At 29.6% G+C, this 18,557-nt stretch overlaps 1 long non-coding RNA gene across 1 annotated transcript in view; it reads left to right on the top strand.

The window, feature by feature from the left end:
- Positions 1–2,468: 2,468 nt before the first annotated feature.
- LOC118182515 (uncharacterized) overlaps positions 2,469–18,557 on the top strand; it is a 118,716-nt gene continuing 102,627 nt past the window's right edge. Inside the window, exon 1 of the long non-coding RNA XR_015043596.1 lies at positions 2,469–2,603. This is a non-coding gene — a long non-coding RNA (uncharacterized LOC118182515). The remainder of the gene's footprint in view (positions 2,604–18,557) is intronic.

Here is an 18,557-nt window from a genome sequence, read left to right as displayed (position 1 = left end):
TCAGTTTCGATTTTAATGAACTCTATTAATTCACTTACTTCTATATTTTGGTTAGATGTTCTTTTTCTATGGAATTCAAGAGCTAAATCTTCAGGTAACAATTTAAGAATTATTGGGTTCAATAACTGTCCGTATGAACCGCTAGTAACATCTAAACTACTTAAATTTCTAAGGCAGATTTGTAACTGATCATAGAGCTTTCTTAACCCAAAAACATTTGAAGAACTTTTAACTGGTTCTAACTGTAACAACATCTGCATGAATTTTGATATAATAACATCTTTACGACCAAACCTCTCTTCTAAACTTTTAATACATAGATCATAATTTTCTTCAGATAAAGCATAACCAGAAACACAATTATATGCTGAACCAGATAATAAACTTTTCAAATATGTAAACTTATCTATTTTAGATAAACTTGGATTAGAATGAATAGCATTATCATACGAATTAAAGAATTCGAGCCATTTACTGGGATCACCAGCAAATTTTTCAATACTTAATTTAGGTAACTTTACTGAAGCACTACTTGTAACAACATTATTACCATTCAGAGTACTACTAATACCATTACTAGTTGTAATTATACTTCTTTCAACAACTTCATTACTGTTAATTTTCTTTACTTTACTAACAATCTTAGCTTTAAACGTTATAATTTTTTCATCATACTCTTCACATACAAGTAGTTCGTTATCATATTCTTTTTCATCAATTATGAGAGCATCGATCTTTGAGTCAAGAGTTTTAAGTTTCTCATGGTATTCAATTAACAATTCATATGATGAATTTAAATCTTCTAGATGTTCTTTACTTAATTCTTCCGATAATAATTTCTCAAGTTTATTTAGAAGTGTAGTAACTTTACTACGTACAATAGCACGTTTCTTTTTCTCTTTTGCTAAATCATCCATTATGTTTCGTTTTCAAAGATCGATACCAAGAACAAATAAATCAAATTTCTTACCTTTCAAAAGGTAATTCCCCTTGTCCCGGGTTTCGGCACCAGAAAAATGTATGTGTTGTCTCTTCATGAGTCATAAATTCAAAGATCGTTTCGTTTCAGGAGTCAAGGTTGGGAGAGCATTAGAATTTCAAATCAAAATTTCAAGAGTTCACAAAACATAGAAATAACATTTATTAACGATAAACTTATATTACTTATATTACTTCCGCCTATAGCGGCCATGAAACATAATCAAGCATCAAATCAATATGACATGCGTCATTGTTCATGTTCAAGCGTCAAGTGGAATATTTTTCATCGGCGCGCATCAAGAGCGCCACTAAAAAGACGGAACATAATTAATTATATATCTTCAGTAGTTTTAAAGGAAATAATATTTTCACCACTACGTTAAAGGAGTGAATCTACATTAATTCTGTTGTTTCGTTTTGATTATCTTTTATATAAAAATACAATTTTATAAAAACCCAACGGAAACTCAGATTGGAATTAACTAGACATTTCTATAAAACGGCAATCTAAGGTGGACTTTTGTCTAATTTCTTTTTAATTTCTGTCATATTTCCCCCCCCCCTTTTATGTTATTACGGCAAATTAGTTGCGATAGGCTTATTTTTTCCATTACAAATTAATGACATAAAACATAAAATGTTATATTTAGAATGAATTGTTAAAAATGGCAAAGTGACATAATAAGAAAAAAAGTTCTTATGATATTATTTCATCACAAACTAATAGAACGTAGAGAATCCAGCATTTATTTGAAAAAGAAAAGAATTATTTATTCAAGATGTAACTGTGCATTTATTTTACTAGATCGCTTGAGCACGAGGCTTGTAAAAAAATCCTTCAGTTGGCAATACTTTCATGAACACGAAATTCTAAAACTTAAAGAACACGAAATGAGCAAACTGAAAACAATAAACACCTCCAAGACGTTCAAGGTTTTTAAAAAGTACTTAAAATCTTAAAATGCAGTCTTAGCATATATTCGTAGGTGTATGTTTAGAATTTTGATGACAAAAAGGTGCTTGCTTGTTTATGCGAATCTACACATTTTAACCCCGGTTTTCAAGAACTCTTTTTTCTTAAATTTTAATTTTAAATATTGTATGTATTTTCAACAAGTTACGGCTATGAAATCAAATTTTATTCGGTTAAATATTGTTTTACAATATAAATTACTTTTTATTTAAATCGAAGATAAGTACTTTTGTTAGAAATCTTTGAAATAATATTTTCTTAATAAAAATAACGCAACACAGAATTGTTTAATCTATCGTTATTTTGTACCACATGAAAAATGCATTTACTAAAGTCGAAATATTTATATTCTTTTAAATCATAAAAGTTCAGAAATGAGTTTCTGCGCTCTGAAGGAATCGTGACTGCGAACTGAAACTCTGAATTGCAAACCAAAAATAATTGACGCAGCTGCAAGCGATAGCAGTTTCGGTACGGTGAACTTCTTATATTTATTATAGGAATTCAGGTTTAACAAAGGTATTTAATTTGGGGGATTAAATCTTTACGTAAAAGCTGGAGCAATTTTGGTCAAAATTCTGCTAAAGTAGACGTGTTCGTGTTATGCTTCCAACGAAGATTAGTGCTGTGTAAGACGACTTCAGAAATGGTAAGCGAATATTTTATTTTATAAAGATTCTTAAAACGTATATTCTACAAGAATAGTGCTTTCGCAAGGAAAAATATTTTACAGTTTCATTACTTAAATGTTAATTACTGAGTAAAATATGTAACATTTACTAGTGGTCTAGAACTCGAAGTACTCTTTTGCGATTTTCATTTTTTTTTTCTTTTTGGTTAAAGAATTATTACATTTTATATTTTGTGATGATTTTTCGGACTTGAACATCATCAGTGTAAAATGTTAATCCCTGGACTAACATTTATTTTATTTTCATTTTACTTTTTAATTGTGTTTTCTGTCTCAGGATAACGCAAAGAAAATAATCAGCAATCTAATAAATGCAAGATGAGAACACTTATTTAAAATTTAGTAAACGCAAAATTCAAGCATATCTGAAGGATTTATTTAGCATTTTGTTTTGAGAAAAACTTTTCTACCTGATAAATAGATACAACGTACATTTTTCCCTCTTAAAATGTATTAATTGTCTTTTATATCGAAATTAATGCCAATAAGTATAAATTTCCCATTTTAATACGTGTTTAACGGTACTTGGACTTTTATACTTTAGTATTAAATCTTATCGCACTTGCGTAAAATAACATCTAAAGATCTGAACTACTGAATCAAAATGGCATTAAATATGATTTTTGAAAATTTTCTTCAAACGCCTATAACTCGAATCTGTTCCACCAACTTCGAAAAGCTAAAGTTTGGATAACTGGATAGAGAATATAAAAATTCATTTTAAACCGACGTCTGGATACAGAATGTAAAAATTCATTTTAAACCCGCGTCATTTTCTCAAGAGGTATCTAGAGGTATTTTCTCAAAAGGTTATTTTATTATTCTCAAGAGGTAACATTTTATCATCTTCCTTCTTAAACTGCGTAACTTATATAGATATCAGATTTTAAAGCTTAAAAATGGACTTTGAGCTTAGATGGATTCTACCTGCCTCCACCAAGAATTATTTTCATGCATAGAAAACAGAAGTTAGAATTGGGAAGCTTTCCTGCCATTCCAACTATTTACTTCATTGTTGCTATTAAACATTTTAGGCGTTGAATATTCGATGGTCCTGGATCATTATCTTAGTAATTATTTTAATTTTTCTTTGCATCTTTTGATGATCTCGTCATTATTTTTGAACGAAGATTTGATATCCAGAATCATCTTCGACATTTAACTACTTATTAATCTGCGTTGTCAAATTACATATGAGAAATAGTTACTCATAAGTATAAACTAAAATGGAATTAACATACATAAACTAAAATGGAAATACTGTAAATAAATAATTATAAAATTTGCTAAAACACAAATAAGCCAAAAATCATAGAAATGATTCATCCGTTTTTCTTAAATAAATATAAAACACACTTTTGCTTCGTTTACGATCATTATGTCAAGCACTAGGGACAGTACGTATAACAAATAAATATGTGAATTGCATGATGACTGAAGTTTTGATAAAATGAAAGAAACGAAGAGAAAGCTCACCATCTCGGATACTTCAGAAAAACTTTCTTAAAGTATATCGCATTAATAATTTTTAAATGTGAGATTGCATGGGTGCGAAGGGATTATTATCAAAAATAAAGTTCCAAATCCAGCTAATAGAAGCTACATATTTTTAGCTGTATTTCGATTTATAGTGAAATGGGATCAAAGTTTTTATGAGTTAATAATTTTATTATTTAGACTGTGTTAATTTTAACAAACTGTCTGGCAGCGCCTAGTGCATATTCTGTAAAACATCTTGGCGCCATTTCAGGTGTAAACGATTATGAAAATTGTCCAGAACTTCTTTGTTGAAAAATATATTTAATGTCATTCTGATTATGATATTGATGAACTTAGAAGTTATCTGTGTTTGTTGGGTACAACGTCTGAATCCTCTGAAATTTTACAATCCTATAAATAAAGAATATTTTACTTTTTTTTTTTTGAAAAGTTATGCATTTTCAGTTATTAATATAAATAAGATATAATAAAATTCCCATGAAATAACAGACTGTTTACTACATTTAACATTACATCGCTGCAGATTTTTAATGTCATTCCAATATTCTAATTATATCACAACTATCACACACTAATTTAATCATAATTTTCTCAATTCCGATACACAGAAAATAAATGTAAACATAGGAGAGTGAATGAAAAAAAAATATTAAAAAAATTTTCACTTATTTTTATTTAACACACGCTTTAGATACAAACGGTTAAAATAATAACAAAGCCTGCCCCGCCTAGGCGATGTAGTGGTTAGGGAAGCCGACTGCGAGACCGAAAGGCTCGAGTTCGAATTCCGGAGAAGGCATGGATGTAAATTGTCTGTTCCATCATAGGAGGTAATTGAGGCCGCGTATTTAGATGCCACCATAATAAAATTACCACCACTTCTGGACTTAATAGTGGCGGAAGCCTAAAAATGGCTAGTGCCTGCCATTTAAAATAATAATATTAATAAAGTCTGCACAAGTTTAAACTCATTTAATTTTGATTTGAATTCCAACGATATTCTACACGTAGATTAGTTTTGGTAATAAGTATATTCTGGACTTATCGGCAATGCTAACTGAGATCAGTTAACAAATACACGATGTCGACAGCTATTTGCGACCAGCAGACAAAAATGCTTAGTTTATCAGAATCGTATCTCATTCGGAAACTTCCAAATAGCTCTTGTTTATTTCAAAATCAGAACTTGATTTCCTACCAAAAGGTGTTTATTAATCAATGGAAGGAAATCCTCTTGGTTCAGGATTTCCTGTCGAATACGCCAGATCTCAAGCTCTTCACTCTTGTACTGAGAAAACAAGACCGTTTATAGTAAGCTATTTAAGATTAATAATTCTGTTATATTCTATGTAGGTAAAGTTTCAAGAACAACAAAATGAAATGTGTTCGTGCTTTAGAGCTTCTGCTCATGCAAAATGATTATTGGCTGGATCTCTTTCTCTATTCTCCATTTCTTTTCCTGTCTTCAGATTTCCCGCTCTTTGCGTTATGGTCAATTGATGCTTTTGGCGAATTGCTAAAATCGTGTTCCTGTTTTATTACCTTAGAAACATGTTTATTAATTTTTAAAAATATTCTAAATAAATAAAGCAAGCAAATACTATAATATAAACTCAAAGTTCTAAACAAATGATTGGCTAAAAATGACAAACAGATGCGAAACAATTGTCGAGATTTGACGAATATTGCCAAATGAAATATTAGAAGCACGGTTTTAGAGTGAAAGAGTGTAAAATTATCGGATATGCCGAACTATTGAATGATGAATATGGAACTTTTATACATATTATATATATATGTATATAAACATGTAATACATATGTATATAAACGTAATATATATGCATATAACATATATTCTGTGCAAATAAGTAGAAAGTTTAAAGAACAATAAAATTAAATCACTTTTGCATAAAACAAAAAACTGATATTCTCTTACAATTTCTATAAAATTTGATAGGGAGCAAGGAAAAAATATTTAATTCAAGTATTGTACTATTTAGGGCCTGTAGACGCAAAACACTATATCTGAAATTTGAGCTACACGTATAATTATGCTTACAAATTTTAATACTTGAGGAAAATCTGAACGTTGCGCCTCATATATTGTTATGTATGTCGTTTTCATACTCATATATAATTTATTATATTTTAATTCTGTGCGCCATTTCGATTTTGATCTGAAGCCAGTGCCTTATTCGTATATTGTGATGTACTATAAACTACTGTTTACGGACAGTTACAATCCATATAAGAAATTAATAATGGATTTCAAATATAATTTTTTACTTTGCAGAATTATCCAAATATCCCTTTGAAAGACATTAAAAACTAGGTATGAGGCATTCGAATCCCCCAGTTTTTGAATCCACTAAATCTTGAAAACGATTCGAAATTAGAATCTTCGCGATTTCTTTATCATGAATTTTTTAGGCCCTAATCTTAAATGCCGTTAATTATTTTAACTTAAAACGTTGAAAATATTATTATTTTTATTGACATCCAAACTAGAAAAAAGCGTTCAATATCAAAATCAAAATGTGATTGTTGCTATTTCTGTTGACATCCATAAATGGTGGCTCTAAGTGCCACTATGTTTTATTTTCTGGAGACAATTTATCATCCCATGTTGAGTGCTTATCATATATTACCTCTTGAAGCAATCCTTTCCTTATTATTCCAGTTTTGATTTAAAAATAATTTTGATAAAATGTTAAAAAAACTATCAATAACCCTTTGCACTCGGGGCCTTTTGTGCGCCGCGCACCAGCAACTCGAGACGGTTCGCAGCCTTTTTGACGCATTTCTAACTAGTAACTTAAAATCATTACACACACACACACACACAAATTAATTGTATAAAATTTTTATATTTTATATATCTTTACGCCTTTATAAACATAATTTCTTAAATATTAGTCTCTGTAATTTTTCTGTGTATGCTATTTCATGTAAGAATTCCCAAGATGCATGCCGGGACAAGTATTAAAATAGTATGTGGTTTGATGCCTTTTTCCGGGTTCATTTCTCTGAAAACAGGCTTTCTGATAGATAAGAAAAGATAAAATCTTATCTCCATTTAAAGAGGTATCATTTTACACTTCTTAAGATTATGCAGAAAGAGCGTAGAAACCCCCTTCGACGAAACTAAACGTAAACAGTTATTTCCACACATCAAGTTTCCGCATCAAACCAAGTGGTAAGCGAGAGTCACCTCTCGAGTTGTGGCATCAAATCACATGGTGAGTGATGGTCACCTCTCGAGCTGCGACATCAAATCACGCGGTGAGTGAGGGTCATCTCTTGAGTGCAAAGGGCCAATATATTTTTTATCAAATTATGGAAATGGAAAGTAAGCCTGAAGACTCATTGATTTAATAAACATTGGTGTATTTAAAAAAAAAAAATGCTGTTTTTAAATCTGTTTTCATTAACTTTGTTTCCATTATGACAACACACACGAAGGTTTTAAACCTGGAGGAGAGGCATTCTTGATGCATTTTTAAAGGGAAATATCACTTTTACCCTCGTTACACGTAAGGAAAACCATGAAAACTCTTATGCAGCTGGCCCATTCGCTGGGATTTGAACCTGGGTCGAAGCACCAGTGTTGAGCAAATTTGTCGCTCATCCGCTGATGGGCTTTTATTTATTTATTTATTTAAAGCAGATTTAAAACTTTGTTTTAATTATAGCTATTAAGTGAGATTTCTTTTCTTCTTTTTCTTCTGATGTAAAGGATTCAAGAAATTCGGATTCAAAAGATTATAAAATATTTTAGGATCAATTTTTGGATTAGAATTTGAAAAAGATTTTGCTTTCATCTAGCTTTATTATTAAAACCCAAACATATCGAAGCGTTAGAAACATCTTTAATTAATCAAACGAATGTTATAAATATCCCTAAAAATTAGCAGATAGATTTACTATTAATGAAATACATTTTAAATTACTTCAATTAGGTAATACGGAAGAACAAAATAAAGATTTCAATTATTTACAAGTGCACTTACTGCCTTTAAACAGTTTTTTTTTTTTTAGTAACGCACTTTTAATTGTGAAGATAAATATATTATGTAGATCTAATGGCAATTCTCTGGAAACTGGTTGCTCGGCAGCAAACACGTAATATGAATTAAAGATCTTAACCTCGTGCAATGGTGCAATGGCAAACTTACAGATGGAGTGGATAATAAATGGCATGGTATATAATATGACGGCGGAAAAACTTTTAGTAAGATTCCGCTAAGAATATTCTAGAAATAAAATATCATTGCATATAATCTACTATACACTTCCATACGCGAGCTGAGAAGATGTAACAGATTTTGTATTAAGTTTGAGGGTCATCTTCTATACAAGTTCAAAATGATTTACAAATAATTCGTTCAGAAAAAAAATATTATAATTTAAATAATTGCAAATATATAATTTTTATTGTATTTAATCCTAATATGTATTTAGATTCGATGTCCGTTTGAACTAATATCATAAATAAACACTTTTATACAATAAATATACGTTTAAATTAACACAAAAACTTTACTTTGCGTTTAACATTCAAAAATGTATATACAGTTGCCTGTTACGTCTTTAGAATTCTGACCCTTGTGGTTGCCTGTTTAAAAAAAAAAAATCTGATGTGGCCAGCACATGACGTCCCGCCAATTCTATGTTTTAAATAGCAACGCGCTGTAAGTAAACTATCATATCTGGTTGATCTTGTGTAAACAAAAATTTAATTTATTGTTCCAATAAATAGAAAGTTTTAATACGAAATGATGATAATTTTTTTAATTCAAGATTATATTTATTGGGCCATATATAAAAACTGTTTTTTCTAAATTTATATCAGCATAACTAAATTTTTGCATTTTTTATTTCTTTTTATTAAAAATTGCATTTTATTAGGCGGTTGAGTAATTTTGAATTTCTATAATAAATTGGTTTTTAACTGAACAACATTTAGTATTTATAATATACTTAAAATAAATAACTTGAAATGAAAACCATAATTTAATTTTCTTCTGTGTAATCTATAGAATCAACAAATCTAAATTCATTTTAATCTGTACATATATCCCCAAGATATCTGGATATCAGTAAACAATGCTTCTTAGTTTTTGAAATTACAGCTGAATGGTGACTACCGTGAATTCTGCGGTATCAGTCAGAAGTTTAGCAATAAGTGTATTCGGATTTGTTACATGCTTTTGTGCCTCGTCATCATCAACAGTAACTGTACAAGTGCATTTGGTAACATGCCTGCTTATAACGTTTCTGAAGTTCTGCAAATGAAATATTGTTATAAAAATCATTCTTTTCTGAGGATTGATATAAATAAATATTATATCTAGATAGGATAGAAATAGCTTTAATATGTGCTGCATTATTTTAGATTAAATTTTTGTTACAGTGATTCTATATTCTTCAAAGAAAATGTGTTAAGTATTCCAAATAAAGTACTACTTCCGGTTTATCATATAAAACGAGCTTACGTATAAGCAGGGATAGCCAACCTTTTTGGAAAGAGTGCCAGTATCTGAAGGAAAAAAGTTATGCGTGCCCACTTCCAACTTTTCCAACATATTAAAAAATATAAAACGGTGAAAAAAATGTTATTTGTAGGTTGATTATGGGATTTTTACGCAACTAGCACTTTTTAAGTAAGTCTGAGTAGCGGACATTTAAAAAATACTATAATAAATAAAACAAACATACAGAATAAGGTTTTATTGTTAATATATATTTTTAAAAGTTCAGTCAGGTAGGTTATGTATGAAAATAAAAATGGATAATTTGAAATATTTAATTCTAAATAACTATTAAACAGTCAGTACTTAATTAATATGATTTTTGAAGATGCAGCTTTTTTACCAAGTCATCATTTTTAGGATCAGCTCTTGAAGATACAAACAAAATTAGCTGTTTTGGGTGCATATTATTTAATCTTGAACGATATTTTGATTTTATTAAGTTCACAACAGAAAACATTTGTTCCAAAATATATGTTGATCCAAACCTACAACAACACTGTGACGGAGTGACGCTATAGCGAAACAAACCTAAACTAAAAGTTTTAAATTATATTTATTCCAAAGTATTTATGTGTATATCTACCGACGGAATCGATGCAGATGATATTATTATTTTTTCAGATCTTTTAATTTTTCTATAAGTCTTCACAGTGCCATTGTTGAAACCCCGCCATGCCACACTGTGGCAAGCGTACCGCGGGTTGAGCATCCCTGGCATATAGTAAAATCTAATATGTTGCTCTAAGACATAATTGTATGTCATCATATATGTGTGCATCATATATATGCATATACGAGTTTTAAATTACAAATTTGGGAAGTTTTGTATTATATGATAATATATTTTTATGAAAATCTGTTCAGAGCTTCAAGTAAAGTATCACATTCAGTTGATCATTTTAGCCCAAAATGATATAAAATAAAAGTCTTTAATACAAAAATTGGAAAATTTTTGAAATATATTTTAAAGTCTTTCATTAAACACAGTCATAGTCTTCAAGTAAAGGTACCACTTTCGGTTGTTCATTAAAAACTGTTTTAAGCATCAATTAAAGAAACACTTCCCGTTGTCTAATTGTACCCAAAATCTAATCAACTCCATATATTAATGCAGAAAGCCTAAATTAGGAAATAGATTTTTTGGAAGTTTGATATGAGTTATCATAAACAGAAAAATCGTGACACGGATGCATACACACAAGCAACAAACATCATTGTAAAGATTATAGAAATCATACTGTGGAGACCCTAATTCGTACTTATTCACTGAAAACCCCGCTATCGAATTTTTGAGCCGAAAACATTACCATCTTTATGTACATAGGTTGCCGGCAGGTAAAAGTATTCTTTAAAGTTAAATAGTATTTCTGGTTATTGGCAGAAATTAGTTAAATGTGTTACTATTCCCAATTACAATGGACAGTTAAATGTGTTATTATTAAAATCCATATGCAAATGGAAATTTACCAACAATTCTCGGAAGTCTCTACTCAAAGCAACTCCGTATAAATGTCATTCATCCTTCATTTCACAATGAGCATTTTTATCATCCGTTTCATAGATGATATCATTTTCAGTTCCGTTTGTGGCTCATCAAAAATGATGTTTATTTTAAAACTAGAATACGCTTTTTTTTTTTTTTTTTTTTTTTTTTTTTGTTACCGGTTGTTTTCCTTCCTACTGTAGAAATTGTGAATATGCCCAAAAGTTGGAAGAATTTGAAAGAGAAGCTATTCGCACCAAAAGTGATGTACCATTCTACGATACTCTAATTTTTCGAATGGAACCCGAAAATGAATTGGTACTCACCCTCAGCTTGTATAATACATCTATCTATGTTGGAGGACCCCTTAATCACACATTTAGTGATATATACAGCTGAATATAAGGGTGGATTTCTAAATTTTAGTTTATATATATGTGTCTTCAATTTTTATTGAATTTTTGAAGCAAAATCTTACCCTTCAACTTGTACAATGATTGTCACGTATTAGGAAACTTAATAGTAACTGTTTACAAACTGGAGTAAATTATGTTTTTACTTTTCCGGGTGCACTCATCCAGAAGTTGAATTCTCATGTATTAAATCCGTTGCACCTGGATTTTTTTGAAGTGTGATCTATCTTTATGTGAATAAAGATATTCTAGAGCTGGCAAGAAGAATTATGAAAGTCAGGATGGCCAAACTGCGGACCATGTTATAGCGAAGAGTAGTTGTCTTTTAAGGGAATAATTATAATTTAAACAGAAATCTTGATACAGTGCGCTTTTTAACAAGCAAAAATTGATTTTTTTAGAATTACATTATGTGATTAATAACTATAATTAATTTTAAACTTTACGCTATTAAAGCAACTAATGAAAGGCATACACCGTCTGTCCGAAAGTTCCGAGACTGATTTTTTTCCTTCAATATAATAACTGTAAATCATAACTGGGAGTGCAATTCCCGAGTATCATAGATCGGTTACGTAAGCGGATTCTGGGGATTCGTCCGAGACGATAGAAGAAGAGATATTTCATCATGGCCCGCTTACACGGGTGGAGTTGTGGTGAAGTTTCCAGCAAAATAAACGTGTGCCAGTTCTTAACCACTCTCCATGTTCATCCGATTTGTCGCCGAGTAATTTTTTTTAATTCTCTCAAGTCAAACTTCACGTGAAGGGTCAGAGCTATCACGATGTAACCGACATTCAAGCCACAGTGACACGAAAGTTGTTGGGGGGGGGGGGGACTATGTGCAACATTTGAAACGTTAACTTTCATTTTTCATTTTTCTCGAGTTTTCATTAATGCAGTGTCGGAACGTTTTGGATAGACGGTGTAACTAAATTTCTGTAAAGGTACTCCAACGCAATGCTGCTACCTTTCAAAGAAACCGATGACTATCGGAACTGCAGAAATATAAATATATTGGCAATATTCTGCGTTGATGATGCACTCTTACTAAAAAAACTCGGACAGCATGCATCCTTTTAACTTACATTAAAAAATTGTATTTGGTGATTCAGTTTTCATCTAGTAATTGTTACTGTAATCAAAACTTGCATCTAGTTGCATTGGAGGGAAAAAAACGTATTTAATTTGACTCAGTTTGCATCTTTAATCAATAACCATGTTTAATCGGCGTATATAAGTTTTCCTATTAATTGTATAAGGAAACTTCACTGTTACTTTTTATTCAGAAAGATTTATAAATTTATTACTAACTATTATAATAAATAGTTAATTTTTAGATCCCGAAATGCTACTTTTTTTGCAGCGCTCGCCTATCCTTCCTCTTCCCCCCATTATTTTCAGAAGATCACATACGGATTAAGGGGTAAATTAAAACCGTTAATTTTGTTTCTATAATTATTACGGTATTCGTCACTCGCATGAAAAGGTTTATAGAATTGTGCCTTCTTTAGTTTTCAATGTGTTCCTGCTAAAATCAGTTGACAGTTCTAGAGACATTAGGATTTTTTTTGGAAACAAGAGAGATTGAAAAATTAGCAACGCCTTCGCCGGGAATCGAACCGCGGATCTCTGGAATACGCGCCCAGCAGCAGATCACCACACCACATTAGGCATGCGATTAAGGAGGGATAAATACCTTATATACTCCCCCTTTTAATGGGTGACTGGGGTTTTTAGGAGACCCAATCGCCAAATCCTGGGTGTGGAGAACCATCATCCAACATCTTTTTAGTTCGGGCGCCACTGTAGAGATATTAGGTATTTTTTGGAAACAGGCAACATGAAAAATTTAGCAACGCCTTCGCCAGGAATCGAACCGCGGACCTCTGGAATACGCACCCAGCGTGCGGACCACCACACCACGAAGGCATGCCTAGAAGGTGGGAGAAATACCTTATACAGTTACTAAAGGAAAAAATTGGAAACTAGTAAAAACACTTGTTTTCTATCTGAAGTAAACTATTTAGTACACTGCTCTTTGTTAAATAATGAAGAATCTGTATGATATTTATTATGGCGGAGAGCCCCCAAACGTGTGCAACTCGAGGTATGAATTTCAAAAAAAAAAAAATAAATAAATAAATAAATAAATAAATAAATAAAATAATAATAATAATAATAATACGTTTTAGGTTTTGTGCGAATTTAGTGCATTTTTTATTAGAAAATTTTGTAATTAAAAGCGATATGTTACCGCCCGACAAACCTTAAAATATTTGTGTTTTTCAAATTTAATGGTGAAAACTAGCGATTAAAAAGGTTGCCACTGCCCGATATAAAATGTTTTTATTTTTTACTCACCAGTGTGCTGCCATTCGACAAAGCGTAACATATTTAATTTTTCTTTCAAATTTAATCTGTTTTAATTTTTTTAGTCGCTTCAGCTTTTCTTTCAAATTTAGTAATGTGTCTTAATTGTTTAGTTTGTTATTCATTAAAAAAACTAAGTGGTTTAAAAACAATAAACGCAGTTTTTCATTTCTCTTATAATTAATAACTAACCGGATCCATGAAACTAATTTACTCATTAAAATCAGTATATCAGTATATACACCTATATAATTATTAATTAATCGTAGTAAATTGCCTAATACTTCTGCAAAAGCTGCAGAGTAATGAAGCAATAATTTATTTTCTAATAGGTTATTTAGTATGTTATCTTCTTTCACAAAAGTAGTTAGAATTTTATTGAAACGAAGTAACTCACTAGCACATTTAAAAATTGAATCTTTAATAAATTACAATGGAAACATCAAAAATGAATAAATTTAAGATGGAAACTTTAAAAAGGTATAATTAAAAGTGAAAATGTAATCAATAAACCAAGTAATTATCGTCATTGACCGGAAATTAGTTGACTTTTCAAGAGGAACAAACTAACTTCCGGTCAATGACGATAACTACTTAGTTTATTGATTACATTTTCACTTTTAATTATACCTCTTTTAAAGTTTCCATCTTAAATTTATTAGAGATTCCTTTTTGATGTTTCCATTTTAAATGTATTCAAGATTCAAATTTTAAATGTAGATTTAAAATTTGAATTTAAATTTAAATTAAATTTTAAATGATTCAAATTTTAATGTACATTTCATTTAAGAGATACTTCATTTCAATAGAATTCTAACTACTTTTATCAAAGGAGATAATGTACTAAATAATCTATTAGAAAATAAATTATATATATATATAAAAAATAGTGTTTTTTATTATTTAAAAACATAATTATTCCAAGTATTTCTGCGCAGTGCTGCTGGAAATTGATTAGTAAAGACAAAAAGAAAGAAATTTTTTGCACATTTATAGGATATTTTGAAATTTATTGGCATAGAATAATTATGGGTATGCATTATCACTTCTTATGGGTCTTTGTGTAAAATTGGTTCTAAATTTCTTACTTTTTGTTTATATATATATATATATTCTTTTATTCATGAATTCAAAATATCTCAACAGATACTTAAAGCATATGATTTCAATTTCTTCATTATTTTTAGAAGTTTGACCTTCGAAAGTGATGAGACATATTCGGCTTATTCTTATAAATTCAGTTTCATTTTCACTTCCATTGTCAAATGCCTCATTAATAGGTCCCTTTTTGAAAATTTTCTGGGTCGATTAAACTGCACATTGTGTAACAAGACATTATTCTCAGAATTCAGTCACCTTTCAGCATTTACAGCACCACCAATTCATCGTCATTAAAAATCACTTCTGTGGCATCATATCTTATTAAACTACGCTATTATTTCCCTCATAGGCGCCCAATCTTTCAACGTGAACGCCATTCGAATCAGCACGCAAAGTTCTCTTCGAATATTACGAGTTTTTGTGATTCAAGAAGTTCGTATGAAAATGTGAATTCTTTCATTTGCGTATTTGGAAAAAAAAAAAAAAAAAAAAAAAAAAAATCTATAGTTGCTTCCTACCATGAAAGTAAAGTACACGTAGTCTCTTCATATTCTTTTTAAATCAACCAAATATAACTTTGTTGACCTTGAAATTATTCATTTTGCAAAAGACTAGTTTTTACTTTCTTATTCTTTTTAAAGTATTCTATCTTATATGCTCTTTAGTACTGCTGTTTTACTTATTTAAAGTTTTTCTTTAATAGCTTTATGACTGCCCTATGTTCAAAAGTTCGCAAATAAGGTTAGTCACGTGCATTTTTCAATAATTGGGTATGATTGTTAGTGTACATTTTATAGGAGAAACATATGAAGTACTCGTATCAGGGATATCATAGTTCTTGCTGTAGCGCAAAACAATATTAAACCGGTTTTCGAACATTCAACACGTTGTTGTATTTTGAGCGACAGAACCATTTTATGCGTTCTAATAGATATTACTTCGAAAGTGACTAAATAATATTTTTTTAAAAATTTTCAATAACAATTTTTTCATTCAGGCAGAAATGATCTACAATAATTTTCCGTGAACTTTAGAATACCAGAGCATTTAAGTTTGGTATTTTGTTCCCCCTCTAACGTAGTATAACATTTTCGAATGCATGAAAAAACTAAATATTATTTCTGTCTCTGTTAGCAAATCATGAAGAATCTCTATGTGTGAGCGTATGTTTTTCGCATTGTGTAAAAAGCGGCATCTGGAATCACCAGATATTGAACGCGCACGGTCCTTCACAAAAATATTTGTACCTTGAATCCTGAATTTTGAATTTTTTTAATTCATTTTATATTTATATTATATATTTAGATTAAATTATTTTATATTTTTATGTTTGTTTTTAAATTTAATCAATAAACTCAACGATTTAAAACAAGAATGTTGCAACTCAGCAAAGCATAAGATATTTGTTTTTCAGTTTGAATCTGCTTGTTATTGATCAACAAACTAAGCGATTTAAAAGCAGTAAATGCAGCTCTTCAACTCTATTATAATTAATTATACATATAAATCATTACATATATATTTCCTTTTTTATAATAACTAAGTGGCTAGTATTGAAAATTATAGGAAAGTTAAAAGTAGCATTTAATGAAATGGAAAGGAAAGCTGACCTTTATATTTCATAAAATATGACAGAATAGATGAGTAAAGGTCGAGAAAACGAATTAGATATTTTTGATGCATAGACTGTATAATTCTCTATAATTTTTTAATAATGCTTAGTCTTCTTCTTCATAACTAAAATGTCGAATATATATATATATAATCCATTAAAACAACTGAGAAGATTAAAAGTAAGTTAGATAAAATAATAAGGACGTAAACAATCATAATGCATAAGGAATTTTAAATTTTGCTTAAATCGTGTCTTTTTCACAAGATTCTATAAACGTTACACGTTTTATAAACTAAATATCCTTGCTCTGTGTTCATAAGTGCATTCTGACGTTTAGATACTTGTATAATTTTTCCTTTCTGTGCTCCGCTTTATGTTACAGATGAAATCTCGTTTAATAAAACAATCCAACTCCCATTCCTGTGAACCTGTTGCTAATTTAGATACCAAACAATTTTAACATAACGGTAACATTTTAAATTTATCTTTTAAATTATAACATCACATTATTTATAGCAACTTAAGCGATTTTAAATAAGTGTTTATGAGGTATTTACTCTTTATAATATTATTCGTAATATTAATGGAATTAATATAAATAAAAAAAACATTTCTAACACCATGTACTGCATATTTCTCCCTGCTACAAAAAGAAAAATAACATTTTAGATGTAAATTTTATTATTATTATTATTATTATTATTATTATTATTATTATTATTATTTTTGAAATACCGTATTTCAACAGATGGTCATAAATGCATATGCATACCTTACGTAGCGAAATATACAAATTAGTTTGCTTTTTTTTTCCTTTGTCAAATATAAGTTTTTGAGTTCCACACTCTGAATAAAAGGTTTTCTTAGTATGAACCTAATATAAAACACAATCAGCACTTTTTCCTTAAAATTAGCTGTTTCGCATTTTAGAAAGTAATGCTACGTCACTGAGCTGAGAAAAACACCCAAGTAACGCTAAGGTTCCAAGTTCCAAGTACCGCTGGATGCGCCGCTGATTAACTTGCAGGATTTGCAAGTTTTGTTCCGGCTGTCTGAGTTAGTTGCTATAGAGCGCTGAAAGTAGGAGAATACATGAGTGAGACCTAAGTCAGGATTGCAGATGTAACGCTAAGGTCTTGCATCAGTCCCTTTTAAAGGAATGGTTTTCTTCATAAACCACCTTAAATTTTTCTTTGTGTTATACAGTATACAACATAATCATAATACAAATTAACTTAAAACAAACAATTTAAAAATAACAATTAAACTAAGAATATCAAAAAAAGTTTTGAAAAAAAAAGTTTATTAGATTTATGTTTAATTATTGTTTTGTATTGTTTATTTCAAACAATACCGTTCATTTGTTATTTGTATTTTTAATTTCACAAAAAAGGACAAGTTTCCAGAAAATAAATCAGAAATTCTAATTGCACATACAAAAAATCGATTTTAATTAATGTGACGGCTGCGCTTGTTGTATTGATGCAATGTTTTTAGTATATATAAAATTTATATTTTATAAAATTGCTTAATTTAATTTTTAAATCCACTTCTTCAAAAATATTCAACCTGTTTTTAATTGCCATTCCAGTTTTGCTATCTTCATAATTTTTTTTGTTTGTATTCCCTTGTGCTGTTGCGTTTTGTCTTTTTATATTGCACTTACTTCATAAAAAAATTTATGTATTTAAAAATAAAGTTATTGATGTAAAAATAATTAAAATAAAGTTATTGTATTTAAAAATTAAATTTATTTATTTATTTATTTATTTATTAAATTAATTTTTATTGTATTTAAAAGTAATGTACTTAAAAATAAAGTTATTGTTATTAAATATCTTTAGCGTATTTTCCCCTTCTATTTGTTTCATAAGATTTCTTGATTACTGCG

The sequence above is a fragment of the Stegodyphus dumicola genome, chromosome 10, assembly GCF_044657685.1.
Source record: "Stegodyphus dumicola isolate Sdum_Otavi_A_Nest chromosome 10, ASM4465768v1".
Lineage (NCBI taxonomy): Eukaryota > Metazoa > Arthropoda > Arachnida > Araneae > Eresidae > Stegodyphus > Stegodyphus dumicola.
Note: the sequence above shows the minus strand (reverse complement) of the source record. Positions and strands in the feature narration are given on the sequence as shown.